Raw genomic sequence first — 16,002 nt, 5'->3', positions numbered from 1 at the left:
CTGAAGAGAAAGGCAAAAAAAAATAAAAATAAAAATAAATACAGGGTCTCTGTCAATCTGACCCAGGGAAAATTCATTCCAGACCCCAAGTATGGTGATCAGTTAGACCCTGAGCACGTGGGCAAGACCCACCAGGCAGATACCTGGGAAAGAATTCTCTGTAGTAACTCAGAGCCCTCCTCATCTAGAGTCCCATCTCCAGCCATTGGAGATATATATGGATGTGGTGCCAATATTTATACATGCAGGGAACCTTATGTCACTACTATTTGCAACATCATCTCCAATAAAACAGCACTTTGACTACAGCTTCCACAGCCACTCTTCTCCATTCATCTTCAGTTTGTCCTCGAGCAGTTCCACAAGGAGCTGCTTTCATTAGCATAAAGAAAAGGAGGACTTGTGGCACCTTAGAGACTAACAAATTTATTTGAGCATAAGCTTTTGTGAGCTACAGCTCACTTCATCGGATGCATTCAGTGCATCCGATGAAGTGAGCTGTAGCTCACGAAAGCTTGCTTATGCTCAAATAAATTTGTTAGTCTCTAAGGTGCCACAAGTACTCCTTTTCTTTTTGCGAATACAGACTAACACGGCTGCTACCCTGAAACCTTTCATTAGTATGAATCTTTGCGCAATATCAGAACGAGCACTTTGCCTAGCACCTTCTGAGGTCAAAGTTGCTGTTACTTGTATAGCAAACTAATGGCCTATTCACCTGTGTCTCAAAGGTTAGCAAACCTCGGGATACCCAATATTGGGAGCACTTTGAATCACAAAGTGCATCAGTCACATTGAACTGCTACTGAACTCTATGTGCTACACAAGCCATTTCAAGCAGCTTCAGGGTGAATGGATTGCATGAACAAGACAGAACATTTTGCAAAGGACTTGGATTTCAACACTTCATAGGGATTTTGGAATTGCCAGAGCAATGGTCCATCTAATCTGGTATCTAGAGGCTGGTGGAACAATTTGTATATTGCGGATGCTGACAGCCCTTGTAAACCCTGTATATGATGGAAACTACTTCAAGCCAGGGGGTGCAGCAGCACCCCCACACCCTTAGTTCCAGCACCTATCCTGGCATCGTGTCTCAAGTAGTGACCGATGTTACAAGCTTCAGAGGAAGGCATAACTAATTGTACTTAATTACTAATCTCAACTAATTGTACAGAACTAACAGGGAGGGATTTCTTCCTGAACCCAGCTGGAGACTATCTTGTATCCTGCAGCAGAAGGATTATCAGCCTCCGTAATATGATCCTCACTAGTGTAGCTACTGTAGGATGAATCTGCAATGCCACTGAAATGCCTCTGTCATTCTGTCTTTGCTCCAAAAAACAAAACAAAAAAAAACCAACCCTGCATTTATTCATTAGTTACACAGGCTAAGTCAGCGCTTAGATACCAGAGTGCTAGGTGCTATAAAAAAACCCTAAGATTAGATAGGCAGGTGGATTAAGTACACAGGGAAACTAGCAACCATGATGTCAAACAGTCTCTGCCATTCAGAGCGTAAATTCCGTAATGTATTCATGAGACGTTAGTGAGAATTACTGTGGCTTATGTGATTCAGAGATTCCTCCTAGAAAGCCAGAGATTCATGCACATGAAGTTGACACCAACCAGAGACTTGTGCGGCAGAGAGCGGACAGGGTGACTTCACCACAGGAACATACTGAACAGTGTTTTCCTCTTCGGACTGCAAGGGCATCACTAAGTGTTTTCTAAAGCTTTTCTGTTCCATTTCAAATTCTTTATACTGTTAGGCCTGTAGTTGTGTCAAAATACATGGAAGTATATAGCATTAAAGCATTTTGCCCAAGAAGGCAGAAACCCCCACAGAGATAAGTCTGTTTGAGTCCAGGAACTCTGCATAGTTTACTGCTAGGGCCCTTATACCATTTGATTTAGACCCCAGCTTCCCCAGAGCTCAGGTGTCTTTGGATCCAGAGTTTTGTTGTAACTCATCTCTGCTGGCAGCTAATGCTAGATCGAACAAGCTGCCATTGTACCATGGTAGAAGCCAAGAAGAATGCTGGGGTAAGGATTCTGTAGGCCTATCTGGAAGACAGTTGTGGGCACCTGGAGGAGAGCCAATAGGTCCGTCTGCACAACAGCTTGTGAAAACAGAGAAGAGGCTGGGAACCCTGAAGCTGAGTCTGTCAGGGAGGAAAGAGGGCTAGGGCTGAGAATGGTGCCAGGGGAACGTAGGCAGGCATGAGGAGCTGTCAGGCCACAAAACTCAGACAAAGGGCTGAATCACATGACAGTGCGTTTGACTTGCTGTGCTGAACTGAGGAAAGGCACTAACAATTACAACTGGAGAAGGGTCCATTGGCTTTTGGTGTCATCACAGCTGAGAGACACAGTGAGTGTGTTTTGAATTTAGTTATGCTTGACGTAAGCCATTCTTATCCAATGTAAAGCTGTTCTGTCCCATATCATCGACTTTCATTTCCTGGTGTTTGGGCGGCCTTCAGCTGTTAATTTATGATACTGTTGGGGCTTCCATGCACTCGGTTAGCTCAGGTAAGATGGCAAGCTGGTTTATCTCGAAAAGACCCCTGATATCAGATGAACTGAGCCTCAGCCTGCAGGGGTTTTTCATCAGTCAGTCCATTAATCAAATAAAAGCAGGCTCTGCTTGACGTTCTTACAAGTCCCTTCATAGAATGCTTTCCATCAGCCTGGAGAGTGGGAGGCACAGAGACAAAATGGAAGCCAATTATCTTAGGGAGGAAACCATCTGATAGAGCCAGTGCTGTCAACGTTGGGAATTTCCAAGCCTCCTCCACAAGTTAATTGCTCCCCTCTGCAAATTTGTTGTGTAGGCATGCCTATATAACAATAGTCCATGTAGTCGGAGCAAAATGCGGGAGCCTCAGACAGAATTTCAACCCATAGAGAACTACTAAAGCTGATTTTTAGAGGGTTATCTTGTTAGCCCCGTGCATGCACATCTTTTTACATCCCATGTGTGTGTTTAGGTGTTTTAGATGGCTTGCTGTAGCCAGCCAATATTAAAAAGTGCGTTGTGATTTCCATACCAGTGGTCAAAAGGGTAGGTCATTTTGAGAAAATGAAAATGTGGTGTTCCCCCCCTCCTAAGCGGAGGGGTTTAAGAAATTTAATGGGAAAACTGACTTAATCAAACAGGGTAACTGGAAAGTGTCAACAGAATGGGGCTGCATCTGAACTGTTTGCAGATGGCAGTAGTGTTTTATTATCCAATAGCACCAAGGGAAAAACCAGCCTGTATTTGAAAGATATTGACAGAGATTTATCAAACCTTAATCCGCTGCTACGCTGCACCTTAACCAAATGGCTGGGGGATTAAGAGAAAAGGATGCAACACGGAGAGAAACTGACAAAAGTAGGTAGTTTTACTGTGAAACTGAATGTCTTTTTCTTAGCAACCTATCCAGGGCCATAACTAGGGTGGGGCGAGAGGTGCAGCTGCCCAAGATGTCAAGCTGGTGGGGGCACAAAAATGGGGCAGCAGGATCGGGGCCAGCAGCGTAAGCTCCTCCCCCCTTGCAGGATTGGGCCTAGCAGCATCAGGTGGAGTCCATGGGTGTAATTTGGGGTGGTAGGGCACTGCCCCCGCCCCAAAGAGAGGCCTGGATGGGAAGTGAAGTATGGAGCTGCTTCTCCTGTCCACTGGTGCCTGTGCAGCTGGACGCTGCCTCCTGGCCCTGGTCGTTGTCCCCTCCCACATGTGCTGGGCTCCCTGTACAGCCAGCATCCTGTTTACTGCACAAGGGCGAGTGCCGGGAGGTGCAAGGGGAGACTATGGGGCAAAGGAGGGAGGAAGAGGCAGTGGGGAAGAAAGGGGCCTGAGATGGGGATGTGGAAAGTGGGGCAAGGGACAGTGGGGAAGAGGGATGGGATGGGAAAGAGAAGGGGATAGGGATGGGGAATGGGGAGGGGAGCAGGGGCCCCCCCATGCAGCATCCCCTCAGCATCGGCAGTAGCAGCAGCTGGGGCTCTCCCATTAAGCCAGCCCCTCCCCTCCCCAGCATCTCAGGCTCCATGGGCAGAGCCCAGCTCCAGGGGGTGTTGCTGGCCAGTGCCAAGCTCCTTCGGGGCAGAGGCAAGAGCGTGTCAGGGTGCAGCTCAATGTTGTGCTGCCTGCCCTGCCAGGGGAGTGCCCAGCTGTGTGGAGGCGGCTGGCTCGGGTAGCAGGGCAGGAAGAGCTGCCGGGCAGGCGCAGCCAACCAGCACCCTGGTTCCCACAGCATGGAGAACTAAGGGCCTGAGCAGGGCAGGCAGCTCCCACCAGCTTCCAATCTGTTGGCTCCTGGCAGGAGGTGACGGTTTTCAAACGGTAGGGCACATCCCCCTAAGATGGTGTGCCCCACAGTTTGAAAACCTCTGTGCTAAATGGGAGGCAGATATATGGGGGGGGGGGTACTTGACCCCCCACCCCCATCTCCTCCCCACCTCATGCATCACCTCTAGGGGGCTCAAATATGATTGCTCAGCCTGGGCGCTAAAATGCTTAGTTACGGCTCTGAACCTATCAGTGTGGGGTGTGTAGCTCCCTGCCCGTTTGTGATTTAGTTTTCTGTACATTGAGAGATGCAGAACACAGAAAGCAGGTCTCTGCTGGAGGCAGCTGTTGTTTTGAGTTCCATTTGGCCAGGCTCTCACTCCTGCAACTGGCACTGCGGTGTGATTGGAACAGTACAGTGCCCCCCACACCAGCAATTGCAATTCAAATGCACACAGTGCATTGTATCCTCCCAGCATAGGCACGGAGATTTTCTTTTCCCCGGGGATGTTCCACCCCTGTTCTGTACCGAGCCCCCGGCCACACTCTGCCCCTCCACCGAGACCCCACCCCTACTCCGCCTCTTCCCACCCCGGCTCTGCACTCCTCCCCAAAGCCCCTGCTGGCTCACTGCTCTCTACCCTCCCGCAAGCTCCTCCCTAGCCACTGATCAGCTGTTTGGTTGTGCCTCCAATCAGTTCATTAGGGGCGCTGCCAAACAGCTGACTAGGGGCGCTGCCAAACAGCTGTGGCTGCTGAGCACCCAGTATTTCCACCCCCCGTTGTTCCAGCCCTGGATCACCCATAGATTCAGCGCCTATGCCCCCAGCACTCCCAGCCAGCAATGCAGGGTCTGTGGCTTGTTGCCCCATCCTACACGTCCAGGCACTGCCTCCTGCAGTAGGCACATGGGTTGGGATCTTCAAAATTGCTCAACATTTGTTTAACTCTGCTTCCATTAAAATCAATGGGCATCATGTTACAGAGCTAGTTGTACCCCTCTGGTCTCATTGAGTGCCCCCCACCTCCCCAGTGTGTTAGGCTTCTTGCCTTCACCTGCCCTTGGGTGAACTCCTGTGACTCTCCCACTCACAGACCAGGTCCCCTGTGCACCAACTGTGATTACTCAATCGATTCAGCTGGGTTCAACACCTGCCAGTCTTCCTTTAGGAAGCTCTGACCAGTGGTGGACGCACTGACCCAAACAGCTTTTTCTTAAAACAAAGAATTGTTTAATCTCACCAGTAGGACTAAAGCATAACCAGAGAAAAGGGGTTTAACACAATAAAAGGTCAACACACACATCTATCTTACCCATAGTCCTAGGTTGGCCTGTCATACCCCAGACACTGCAATCTTTGAAGCTTGAGTATACCTTAGCTCACTCATCCTGTCTCCCCCCTTCAGGGAGTGTGGCTCTTTTTAAAACCAGCCAAAAGCCTTGGTTTTCTCTTGTCTTGCTTGAGCCTGGTTAAACCAGTTTGGGTGGCTCCCCAGGGACTCAGTTGTACTTCAAAGCTTTCTCTGGTGTCTGTGGTGCAACTGTTATCAGGACATTGTACCCACTTCCTCCAAATGTGCAATCAGCCTGTGATGAATTAACCCCTTATAGACCTACAGTAAACACCACAATAACAATCAGACTAACAAAACCTATAATATTCATAAGCTATTACAGGCAGCTCCCATGTCCTTCCTAGGCATTTTACCATTGCCTGCAATGGGAGCACAGTTAGGCTAACTCTGAGCATTTTGAAAATCCTACCCATAATGTTCACGGTATATTTGCACCTATTCACATTTTGGGTTTGTTCTGTTCCTTTCTATGAATGGTCCTGTACTACACCAGGATCTGCTCCTGTGACAAGAGGTTTCAGAGTAACAGCCGTGTTAGTCTGTATTCGCAAAAAGAAAAGGAGGACTTGTGGCACCTTAGAGACTAACCAATTTATTTGAGCATAAGCTTTCGTGAGCTACAGCTCACTTCATCGGATGCATACTGTGGAAAGTACAGAAGATCTTTTTATACACACAAACCATGAAAAAATGGGTGTTTACAACTACAAAAGGTTTTCTCTCCCCCCACCCCACTCTCCTGTTGGTAATAGCTTATCTATAGTGATCACTCTCCTTACAATGTGTATGATAATCAAGGTGGGCCATTTCCAGCACAAATCCAGGGTTTAACAAGAACATCTGAGGGGACACATATGCTCTGGCAGAGGGTCAGCATTTCCCATGGCACCCACTGACACATGACCACGGCATTTGACCATCATGGCAAATGCTCTTACTGCTCAAGGAGATCAGAAGCATCATGTTCTCTTTTTATTAATCAGCGACTTGTGCAACTGAGCTGTTATTTTTCCTCATCTTTTTGGATGCTTTATTTTGCAGCTGCACTATTGTTTCCCTCTCGCTTGCATTTCCCTCTAGGAATCTGGGACAAACTCCCTCTTACCAGAATTTGGAGGTGGAGCATTCTTCCAGGCCCTTCAATGCAGTCCAGTGAGATTCCCCCACCTGACCCCATACTCAGTACCAGGCATGGGGTTGTGTCAAGGGGACAAGTAGTGCAGAGTACGTGCTGGGGCTCCTGGGTGAGCAGGTGCTTTTGGGGTTTGGATGCGGGAGTGGGATTAGGGCCTTGCTGTGCATCTGAACCAACAACCCTTTTCGGTTTTCTCTCTTACAGATCTCAGGGGCGTGGGAGATACTGCTGAGGCAGTGGACACATTGCCATGGCAACCCCTTCTAGCATGTACGTGGCTGGAGGTGCCGCCTGAGTGTCTGCCAACTAGCCATTGCTTTTGTCCATTGTGTTTTTCAAGTGAATCACCATGGGACAAAGCAAACAAAAGAGTGTACAACGGTTAAAGAATCTTATTAAACTGTTCTTCCCCCCCCCGCCCCAAGAGCATCCCTGGCACTTGGCTCTGCCTAGCCACACCTACACACTGTTCAGTGCAGGCCTGAGAGCATCTGAGGCAACACTTGTCTGGTCTCGGCCCTGGCCCCTTCCATACAGCCTCGCTGTCAGCCCCGCTTTGATACTTTGTGATGGGTGTGTGTGTGTGTGTGTGTGTGTGTGTGTGTGTGGGTGGGTGGGTGCGGGGGGGGGGGGGGGGCGACAAGTGTTGCCTCAGATTCTCTCAGGCCTGCCCTGAACAGGGGGTAAGTGGGGCTAGGCAGAACTGAAAGTGCGTGGGCTGGTTTTAGGGATACCTGCAGCCAGTAGGGGTGTCGCAGAGCCAGAGCTCTGGGCTGTCAATGCTTTTAGTGAAGCGGGGTAGGAGGATTGTGGGAGTGCAATAGCCACTTATTGAAAGTGGTGCTGCACTATTGCAGGTGTACATGGAGGTAGGTACAACCAGCCTTCCATAGAGCTAAAACGCCCCATGCATTTACAGCTGGAAATAGCTATAGAGGCTGTGGAGTTTGACCTGAAATAACTCCCTATACAAGGGCTGCAACCAGACCTTAGATAGGGTTCCGAAATACAATCAAAGCTTTCAACATATGAAGCTCTGGCCAAATGCCAGTCACCAGGCCCACTGGGATTCCTGCCTTAATTTTCAAACCAAACACATGACTTGTTTTAGTTTTGATAGTTATTTAAAAAGACTATTTTGCACATACCTTTTGCCAGTTCCTGTTTACAGTCCTTATCACCATTTTTTTTCTGGTCTGCTGTTATGATTCCTTTCAAGAATAGAACAGTCTCTGCCTGCTAACTGCTTGAGTTAGAGGGTCACACACATTTGTTAACATCTATAAAGAGGTTTTAATCAAGCATTCTGTGAGAATAAGGTATTTCCTGAGCAATTAAAAAGGAAAAACTGGTAAGTTCCAGCTAGAACAGACAAACAGCAACAATACTCCCACTGCTGTGTTCAAAAAACATGAGTCAATCCCTCTCCCACCACAATCATAAGATTTTTAAAAATAACACTTTTAGGGTTCTTTTTATTTACCTTCTTATTTTTGAACCTTTAAGTTCATGTTTCTCCATAACCATAAGGTCTAGCAAGCTTTTTTAAAGAAAAACAACCAAACCTGAGATCTTCATGTATTCCTGTGATTTGATGTAGGGCTTTAAGAAAACCACCAAATATTGTGGCAATTGGCAACACTGCAGCCAGCAGCTGCCAATTGCTTAACTGCCAATTTAAGGCAAAACTGGTTAGCTCTGCCCAATCTAAAGAGTGAGCTAAGTCCTGACAGGCAAGCTGGGCAAAGTTCTGGTAAAAGGCCATGCTACAGAGGGGAGTTACGCCTTGTCTGGGTAGGAGAAGTTACACTGGTCCCTTCCCTAGCTCAGTATTGATGGCAAACTACGCACTTTGTCTCCACATACAAATCTGCTGCAGTTAATTTTGGTGGAAGCAGAAATTAGCATAACTTGTCCCAAAATTGTATAGGAGAAAGAATTAGGGTAGCCTGATTTGGTGTAAACTCAGCCAAGTGCATGACAGTGTGAATGATGCACAGGGATCCTATTGGGAAATGAGAGCTGTCAGCTCCCTCAGCCAGTAGACCTTATTAGTTCAGCAGCTGTGCATCCTTAACACGCCACCCCCAATCATTGTGTCACTCAGACACCATCTGTGAAATCCCCCAGCACCTGCTCTCCCATGCTGTAACTGCTGATCCAGCTGTGGAGTGCTGGCTAAGATGACAATGTCTGTCCCCCTTCACCCCAGGTTCTGTTCCCTGATTCCAGCCATGCTTCCGCTCTGGTAACAACAGGCCTCCTGATTCATTTTTGTGTTTCAATGAAGCTGCCACTGAATTTTCAGTCTGCTGCATTGCTGTGTTGTCACAGCCAGAGAGCCTGTGCAGGATTTAGGCCTGGCTTGCTGAGGAGCACGTAGACCCTTGTGTGCAAGTGCTAAGCCTTATTATTCCATTTATTAATTACTAAGCAATTAAGTTTTCCTTTACCACAAAGAAGCTAGACTGAGCGCCAGTATCTGGTCCCAAAATTCCAAATGTCACCTTGGATCTCCTGCTTTCTTATCTGATTTGAACTGATGTGAAAATTATTAGGAATGGGGCATGGATTGTATTTTTGTTCTGTGTTTGTATAGCACCTAGCACAATGGGGTCCTGGACCGTGTATAAGGCTCCCAAGTGCTATAATAACAAAATAATAGGCATGTTTGCAAATATGACCAAATTGGTGGGTCACTAGGTCTACAATGTTTCAGGTAACTCTTATTTAAGGGGACCTCTGTAAAAGATGCTACGTGCTTTAAAGTGTGGGTTAAAAAGTTAACAATCTGAAGCTTCGTGATGAAAATGTGAAAAGAATGAGCCAGATTTTTCTGCTGATTTGTTAGGTTTTCTTTATTTTTGTTTTTAACTATTGTAAATTCAGAATGTCAGCTCCACAATGTTTTCCAAAATGGGGCATATTCCTCCCAGGTTTTCAGTGGCCTTGCCCCACAACTGAACTTAGCAAAAAAGGGTTATGTTTTTCCCCTCCCTTTATTTTTTCACTTGGCTATTTTTTTGTTTGGGTTTTTTTTTTTTTTTTTTTTGGCCTACTGTCCACTGTGGCAGAGATGGGGCAAGAAAAGAGCAAGATGAGCTTTAACCTCAGTGCACATGGCTCTTTGCAGCTTACTCAGTTCCTGCTGGAGGGGGACTTTAAGAGGAAGATGATCAGCATTGTCTCAAAACCCAGCTTCCTTTATTGCAGTCAGTAACGAACCTCAGGCCTCTGGGGAAGAAATGAAATAAAATGGTGACACTGCTATGGAATGCTTGATAGCCACTCCATCAGCATGCATTTTAATATCTAGCGTGGGAGGATCAAGCCCATAGTTTGGTTTGTTTTTATTTTCTAATTTGCCTGCATATTTAGCTGAGCTTGAAAGCAGGACCAGTTTTGGAAATTTGAAGACCTCCACAAAGATTCGTCTTTGCAGGCACCTTTCCCTGCACCCTTCTTATTGGCCTAAATGTAGGTATAGCTAGTGAAGAGCCAGATAGTATACTCAGCCAACAGCAGACCCCAGCATCCCACAGGGCAGTGGTTTTCAAACTTTTTTCCTCGTGACCCAGTTGAAAATTGTTGATGTGCGTGATCCAACATATTTATATCTTTTGACTAGAGTTTTCATAAAATCATAATATTGCAATACATTCCAGCTTAACCCACTTTCCATAACTAACACTAGACACTAGCCTTAGTAAGACTATGGTAAGGAGTGTGGGAGGTGGCCCAGGTAGGGCAGAGAGTGTGGTGCAGGGGTGAGGGCTCTAGGGTGGAGCTGGGGATGAGGGGTTCAGGTTGCAGGAGGGGGCTCAGGGCTGGGGCAGAGGGTGGGGATGCAGGGGTGTGAGGGCTCTGGCTGTGGGTGCGGACTCTGGGGTGGGGCCAGGGATGAGGAGTTTAGGGTGCAGGCAGATTGCCCCAGGGCTGGGGCCAGAGGACTCGCCCCAGCCCTCTCCCCACCGGCAGCAGCTAGCTACGGGGAAGGGGCCTCTCTCTTTCCCTGCTGGCAGGCAGCACGGAGCTCCAGGGGAAGGGTCCCGCTCTCCCCGCCTGCAGCAGCGAGCTCTGGGGCTGCGGGAGAGGCCCAACTTGCTCCCCTCCCCAGTTCCTGCCCACTCCCTACCTCTCTCTTCTCCAGGTCCCTGCTGTGCGGCCCTTTTGAGCTACAGCGAAGCAATGATCGTTATAATTTGGATCAGCAAGGCAACCCAGTGCCTGACATTCCATGGCCCAGTACTGGGTCACGACCCATACTCTGAAAAACAAGAGTGTACTTTTGCATAAAACCAGCCAGTACCAACTACAAAGCCCAAAGGCAAAATCTGATAATGATCTCTCATTTTTTGCAAACAGAACATTTTACTGTTCTGTATTGTCAAAGCCACTGCATTTCCTCAGGAGGCAGAGCTGAAATCAGGAAGGAAGCTGTGTAAAATTGGGATTTCCCAGACTCCAGAAGTGTCTCATAAAAGGGTGCTTCTGAACTAGCAGAAAATTTGGAAATATGGAAACCAGAAGGGTTTCCGCCCCTTTTTTTTTCTTCACACTGATGTCTACTGTAGCTTGGATTCCAGTTCTGTGACACCTCTCCCACCTCAGACAGGAAGATGGGTTTGTGAGTCCTACTCTGAGCCCAGAGGGCTCACACAAAGCATTAAATGGGATGAAGATTGAAAGGTGACAAATGCACACAAAGCGCCCTCCACAGGCAAACGAATTAATTTTAAATCCAGATGCTTCTACAGTAAAGAGTTTACTGGCAGGACTAGGGTCAGACTACAGTTCTTTCCTATGGATATAACATGGTTTGGTTCTGCCCACATTGGTCCCGACTACTTACAAAATCAACCAAAACCAGGTTCCATCTTGCAATGTAGACCAGGACCTAGCCACATTTTAATTGTTGCCAAATCACACAATCACCTTGGACAAAAGCTACAGTGTTTGAGCGTGGTAGTAACCTAACAGTGGTCTAATGTAGTTTGAGCTTAGCTGTGTTTCCATCTACGCTGCACGATCAAAGAAAAGGAGGACTTGTGGCACCTTAGAGACGAACAAATTTATTTCAGCATAAGCTTTCGTGAGCTCATCAGATGCATGCAGTGGAAAATACAGTGGGGAGATTTTATATACACAGAGAACATGAAACAATGGGTGTTACCATACAGACTGTAACAAGATGATCAGGTAAGGTGAGCTATTACCAGCAGGAGAGTGTGGGGGTGAGGGAGGGATGGGACCTTTTGTAGTGATAATTAAGGTGGGCCATTTCCAGCAGTTGACAAGAACATATGAGGAACAGTAGCGGGGGGGAACTAAACATGGAGAAATAGTTTTACTTTGTGTAATGACACATCCACTCCCTGATCACTCTTGTTACAGTCTGTATGGTAACACCCATTGTTTCATGTTCTCTGTGTATATAAAATCTCCCCACTGTATTTTCCACTGCATGCATCCGATGAAGTGAGCTGTAGCTCACAAAAGCTTATGCTGAAATAAATTGGTTAGTCTCTAAGGTGCCACAAGTACTCCTTTTCTTTTTGCGGATACAGACTAACATGGCTGCTACTCTGAAAACTGCACGATCAGCTATGGTTAAGGACCTGGTTATAAATGCCACACTTTTAAAACATGATGAGGTTCTATCTACAATACCAGAAGGAAATGTATTTTAACAAGGTCACAACATAGACAATATATGTGGACAGGACTACACTTTTGGTGGAGGAAGTATCAGTGTTTGCACCTTGCAACTGAAATAAATATTGAGATAGCTGCAGAGTTTAGGATGACTTCCAAGCAGACTGGTTTCAGAGTAGTCCATTTTTGATAGATTAAAAGGTATTTGGATAAAGGATCTCCAAAGGCATGAAGGATATCTAGATGGCTGTGTGCACTAATGTATTTATTTTACATTTAAGCACTGTCGTAGAGCTCGGTATCCTAATGCTGATGTTTCATGTTCTCTGTGTATGTAAAATCTCCCCACTGTATTTTCCACTGAATGCATCTGATGAAGTGAGCTGTAGCTCACGAAAGCTTATGCTCTAATAAATTTGTTAGTCTCTAAGGTGCCACTAGTACTCCTGTTCCTTTTGCGGATACAGACTCACATGGCTGCTACTCTGAAACCTAATGCTGATGTTGCTACTTGCTGATCATCCGAATTCCCAGTAGGGTGTAGTCCTGCCTTTTCAAAGGGCGTGACACTGATAGGATTAAGCACAGTTCTTTTGTTGCTCCCTTTGGGGGGGCTGGAGGGTGGGGGAAGCCTGCTTTGAATCCTCCCTGTCATTAGCATTTTAAGCGGCAAAGAGTCCTGTGGCACCTTATAGACTAACAGATGTGTTGGAGCGTAAGCTTTCGTGGGTGAATATGCATCCGACGAAGTGGGTATTCACCCACGAAAGCTCATGCTCCAATACGTCTGTTAGTCTATAAGGTGCCACAGGATTCTTTGCCTCTTTTACGGATCCAGACTAACACGGCTACCCCGCTGATGATTAGCATTTTAGTGGCTATTAGCTGTTAACTTTTAGGTAGTTTGACTGATTCTATCATTTTGCTGGTCTGCTGCTTTACCACTTTCTTGATGCCTTTAAAGACAACAGCTACTAAGTTTGTCTGGGCTCATCATAGTTTTCACATCAAGTGAAGGAATATTTTGTTGATCCCCTCTCATCCATATCAAAGAATCACATCTAGAACATGTGCATAATGGGTTTCAAACATGGTCACAGTCGAAACTGGTTCATATCAGTTTATCAGCCGATGTGGACAGCAGCCAAACCATGTTAAAAATATATATTTGGCATTGCCAATGGTAGGTGTTTTGGGTAAATAGTTCCCACAATTGCTAACAGCGGGGCACAGTTTCTCCACTGGTTACAATAGTGGGCGACATAGCCAAAGGCTCCTGCAGCATCCAGTGAGCAGAGTGAGATGACAGTATTAGGCCAGTGGGAGCCTTGTGCACGCTAGCGATATCACCAGGGAAGCTACACCAGTGTTAATAATAATGGGAAATGTTTGCCACCATAACCAAGCACAGACACAGCTGAAACAAGCTAAACAGGTTTTGCTGCAGCCATAGGGTTGCCAGTTTTGGTTGGACGTATTCCTGGAGGTTTCGTCACCTAATCTTATGACCTAATCTTTCATTTTCTTTAATTCCTGGAGATTCCAGGACAATCTTGGAGGGTTGGCAGCCCTATACAACCATGTTTACTCACTGTTTCTAAACACTGTTCTACAGCCAATGAAAATGGGGCCAGTGGGATCACTGATAGTGCTGTAGTGAGGCACAAATGCTGTTTCTAGGTGGGATGCTCGCTGATGGATGACTAGGGCAACAGCCTTGGACTGCTGCTAAACTAGGATGTGGTTATTTTTCTTTCCAGATTTACAAAAGTGGATGAACAAAAATGAATGCACAATTTTGCTCATAGACAGTTGTTGCAAATGCACAGTTATGGTAGTATTATACATAAAGGGCCAGAGAGAGATTTGAGCAAGATTAGGGCTTGCCCTACAGGCCTCAACAAAGGAGACCATTGGCAGAAGAGGCTGGATGGAAAGAGGTGGGGAATGGGCAGAACCTTGACTCTGCCCCTCCTCCCAACGCAGCTGAGCTGACCAAGCAGGCAAGGTAACCTGCTATTGGTATAGACCAGTAGCGAATTCTTCCACCCAGAGTAAGGGAAACCTGGAAGTTGTCACAATTAATTCCCTGGTTTGTTCCTGGGGCAGCTCAGCTGTCCGCTGAGAATAAACTGGTAAATCTAGTCTTTAATGAGCCAGTTTTACACACAAGTGTAATAACTGCGGGTACGTTTTGTATGTGACTTTTTCCTCCATATGTGTTTCTGAACATTTGGGCCCAAGTCGCGGAACACTTACTCCAGTTGCAGTGATGAAAGCTGATTTTACTTTTGTTGATGGGCAGTGCTATCGCAGTATAGTGTCGATATACTGGTGTGGGGTGGGAGAGAAAAGGGGGAAAGTGGCTATTTGTCCAAGGTGAAGCCTTCCATCTCAAGTTAGTTTTTAAAAAAATACCCTCAGACTTCAGCAATCTGCTGTGTGTGACCCCTTTTTGCATGTACAAGTTCAGGGTCATGTTTTTACATTTTGACAGGCCTCAACTGCTGAAAATCCAGCCTGCACTGAGCAAGCACTCTTCAGGCATGTCCTCTAGAAGCCTGAAATAGTGACGCTGACCCCAGAAGCTGAAACAATGAACCCATCCTCATGCTCCACTCCCATCAGGCTCTTTTTAGAGCTTTTTCGCACCGCCAGCACTGTTGCACGGTGTGGTACCTGTACCGCACCATGCAGCCATACATGCAAGTTCCTGCTTGCCACAGTGCACAAGTGCTCACACACCCTCCCCACTTTGTGATTGCGTCTGCTCCTAAATGGGGGAAAGGTCACATACACAATAACAGTTAAAGCAGCTCAAAGAAGAGTTCTAGCAGCAGTTGCCAGGTCATGCTGCAAAGGTTTTCTGTCCAGCCACGTGGAATCAGCACCAAAGTCTACATACAGTTAACCGCTTTGGAGGGGATCCACGAAGGGACTCAGGCATTGCAGCAGTGAGTCTCATAGCACCTAACTTTCAGGCATCTAGACAATCACAGGAACAACACTTCAGCTCCACCAAGCCCAGTTAAGTGCTCCTTATATAATGAATGGGACCAGGCAGGCACCTTAGACAAGGCCCACAGCCAGGACACTGAGGGGGGGAGTCACCTAAGCTAGCCAATGGGAGATGCTGGTGAAAGGGGGTTGTGTTAAGCCCCGCCCTTCTCCTGGACATAGCCACCCAAGTCCAGGCTGCCGGGAGCGGGGGAGACACACCTATCTCTGCTTAGGTTTCAGAGTAGCAGCCGTGTTAGTCTGTATCTGTAAAAAGAAAAGGAGGACTTGTGGCACCTTAGAGACTAACAAATTTATTAGAGCATAAGCTTTCGTGAGCTGCAGCTCACTTCATCGGATGCATACAGTGGAAAATACAGTGGGGAGATTTTATATACACAGAGAACATGAAACAATGGGTGTTACCGTACAGACTGTAACAAGAGTGATTAGGTAAGGTGAGCTATTACCAGCAGTAGAGCGGGGGTGGGGAGGGGAACCTTTTGTAGTGATAATCAAGGTGGGCCATTTCCAGCAGTTGACAAGAACAGTAGGAGGGGAAATAAACAATGGGAAATAG

General features: G+C 46.8%; 1 long non-coding RNA gene across 1 annotated transcript; it reads right to left on the bottom strand.

Annotated features, from left to right (window-relative positions):
* Nucleotides 1-811: 811 nt before the first annotated feature.
* On the bottom strand, nt 812-11,896 carry LOC119566211. The gene is made up of 3 exons (XR_005225292.2): nt 10,906-11,896; nt 7,919-10,004; nt 812-2,693 (listed from the first exon to the last, which is right to left on the bottom strand). It is a non-coding gene; the product is annotated as an uncharacterized LOC119566211 (long non-coding RNA).
* Between the last annotated feature and the right edge of the window lie 4,106 nt (nt 11,897-16,002).

This window comes from Chelonia mydas, chromosome 6, assembly GCF_015237465.2.
Source record: "Chelonia mydas isolate rCheMyd1 chromosome 6, rCheMyd1.pri.v2, whole genome shotgun sequence".
In the NCBI taxonomy this organism is placed as follows: Eukaryota; Metazoa; Chordata; order Testudines; family Cheloniidae; genus Chelonia; species Chelonia mydas.
Note: the sequence above shows the minus strand (reverse complement) of the source record. Positions and strands in the feature narration are given on the sequence as shown.